This window comes from Octodon degus, unplaced genomic scaffold (genome assembly GCF_000260255.1).
Source record: "Octodon degus isolate 3935 unplaced genomic scaffold, OctDeg1.0 scaffold00042, whole genome shotgun sequence".
Classification (NCBI taxonomy): domain Eukaryota; kingdom Metazoa; phylum Chordata; class Mammalia; order Rodentia; family Octodontidae; genus Octodon; species Octodon degus.
Genome location: NW_004524618.1, coordinates 8,425,583 through 8,428,762, shown reverse-complemented (window position 1 = coordinate 8,428,762; position 3,180 = coordinate 8,425,583).

The window sequence follows — 3,180 nt, the reverse complement described above, 5'->3', positions numbered from 1 at the left end:
TTCTTTCTTTCTTTTGTTAAGACTACACAGATACTTCCCTGGGATCAAGCACAAGTGTCCTACTACAGTGGCCAATTGAATAATGACTCTCCTTACTGTCTTAGGTATCCCTCTACAAAGATCAGATCTTTAAATTAATGACCTAATGACAACTTTTTCTTTATATACTCTTAGTTATATTAACCAAACAATTGTAATGCCCTTTAACCTTTGTCAGGGGCAATGACTCCAAAATGATCTTTGCTGGCCCTACCCTTCCTCTATTCAGTATCAGCCATTGGCACCGCGCAGACTTCGTTCTATATCATGGATTCCCTAAGACAATCTGAAGTCTACATTAACCAGGAAGCACGTTCCCAGGCTGTAATTTGAATCTGGAGAAGCTATATTTATTCATTAGTTTAGTGGCTTTCTCTCCTTTGAGACATGTGGCATTCAGGATTGAACTCTGCACCTCAGAAGAGGGGTATCATTATTAGACTTTCATAGTCAGTTGAGAATAATACAGTCCTGATTTTGACTATGCTATATATGTACCAGATACATCAATGTTCTTGTGAGCAACTGTGCCCTAAACTACGTCAGTGATTCTGAGCTGACAATGGCTAGAGATTTTGAATTCTGAGCATTTGAATTTCTTGAATGTCTAGTATTTTTCCCCTCTATCTACCACCTTCTACTTAATATTCTCATACTACTCAAATTGCTCCTGAACAAGTGGATTTCTGAAACGCTAATTTAGGACTTGCCCACTAAGGTCTAAATTAATATTTTACTTCTTTCCCGGGTATCTGACTAACTCACTTTATTTCACAGATATGAAAAAAGAGCATGATAAATTCTAATACATTATAAGCTGGGAAAGTCATCCATATATATCTATGATCTCAGGGAAATGATGACTGTTGAGTCCATGGAACCAATAGACTCAGATTAAACCAATGGGGTGTGTGTGTGTGTGTGTGTGTGTGTGTGTGTGTGTGTCTGTGTGTGTGTGATGTGTGTCTGTGTGTCTGTGATAATATTAAGAATAAATGGGGCCGGAGAGATGACTCAGTGGAATAAGTACTTCCCTAGCAAGTGCAAGGGTCTGAGTTCAATCCCTGGTTCTGGAAAAAAAAAAAGAATAACTGAGTGGAAACGTTAACCTTATATCCAACAGTCTGCAGTATTTCCATATCTCTGTCTGGGACATAGTGACAAGAATAAATGTCCAAACTTTTCTGCATGGAACATCTAGAGAAATCATTACTTTGTAAATTTCCTAGACTGTTGCAAAGTTCTTTATTTTGAAGCTGCAGCTAAAACCTTAGATAATAAGATTTTAAGTTTAAAGACTGGATAAAAAAACCAAGATTCTTCACTAGAATATCCTTCTCAGCCTCCTGGTGATACATTCCTTTCTGATGGCAAAAGTTGAAGAATCCTCCAGCAGCTGATCTGTGTTGCTCCTATGTAGGCCATGTTTTATTAAGGATCTCTGTAAGTCTGTTGGTTTCCAGTCCCAGTTTGGTTTGTAGGACAGTGTGGACCTTCTGGGATCTAGTGATTTCCTGTTACTACCTGGCTTTTGCTGCTTGGGGATGTTATCATCCCCACTGATATTAGCTAGCCAAATTGAGCAACAGCATCCCCTACTGTCTTTCCTGGTATCAGTGGATGCTCTCTGCTGAACTGACTTGTGTCGCAAGTGTTCTTTTCACTGTCACTTTCCCATGGTCTTGGGGAATAGAGAGACTTCTGGGCTTTATTGCACAACTCAGTATCTAACATTTCTTTCCATCAGAAAGCATTTATCAACTCCACAATCCCCATTTTACCAAGACTGTTGTTTCTTCCTTCTCCCTCTGCCAACAAATGTAGCACACGTCCACTTTATTTGGCCTGGGTTGTCACAATTTCCATGTTTCTAGAAACAGTCTTATTAGAGAGTTTGTGTGCTTCTGGGGACCAAGCCAGGATGTTGGATTTTGACTTTAGAAAGACTGTTCCCTATTCAAAATGTTGGCCTCCTTTACATTTACATTCCAGCCACCTTTATGAAGAAGCCTCTTCATAATCCAGATCCAGCGTGCTTCTCTTTTTGTGTTAGAGCACGCCAGCCCGACTCACAGCTCTGTAACTGGGCTTGTCACACTCCGTGTACTGTGTGGACTCCATGACACTGTGACTTAGATCCATCTGCTCTGCACTTTTTGTCAAATCTGCTAGATTAAATTAATTACAAAAGGAATAGGCCTGCCACTCAACAACTAGCTGGGTAAGATTCTGACCGTGTGACATCACATCTGTGAAGCAGAGTTAAGCACAGAAGAAGTGTTTACCCTGACTCTGAGCACTTTCTTCACTATGAACGTCTTCCAGATCATGTCATTCTTGTACCAGCCGAGGGGCAAGGAGCAGAGTTAGTAGTGGGTCCTGAGTAGGGCCCTAGCTGTTTTGAGAAGGATTTCTACACCGATTTCAGAGTAGAGGGAGTAGCATGTCTTTTTGTATGTGTATACAGATATGGCCTGTCTCTTCTGCACACTCCAAGTATTCAGAAGACTTTGAATAATCAAGCTTTATCAGGTCATCCATGGACATTTCTTCATTCTATAGTTCTAAGTCCCAGGGTTTTCCAACTAAGATTCTGAATATAATCTCCTCTTATAGTGGAACTCATCAGGTAAGAACTCAGGAGGATGGGAGTACCACAGGATACAAAACAAGAAAATTACAGAAATGATAATATTGCTATATATCATAAATAAAACAGTACCATGTAAAGAGATTCTAGAGGAACATAGAGCTTTTTGGCACTTGAATGGGTTGTGGGACTGATCTAGACTAGTCCTTTGGGTGAAGGATGTCTGCCCTCTTAGAAGCATCACTGGAAGAACCCCAAAGGAGACCTCTCACTTTCCCAGCTTGCAACCTTTCTGCCTAGCTATGTCCTGCAGTCTTGCACCTTCCATAGGAAGAAGCACATGAGCAGGGACCAGTTCAAGATGTATTGCCTTTTTCTAGGATTTTGTGTGCCCGACGCCCTTGTAGAATAGTCTGTATGCCTCTTATATGGGCAAGATGTGACTGAAGTCTTGCAGTTACACTCCTTCAGCATTTTGGTTGAGCATTGTAGTACAAGCCAATAATCACAGCTATTAAAGAGGCCATCCTAGAGGACTTGTGAATTTAAGG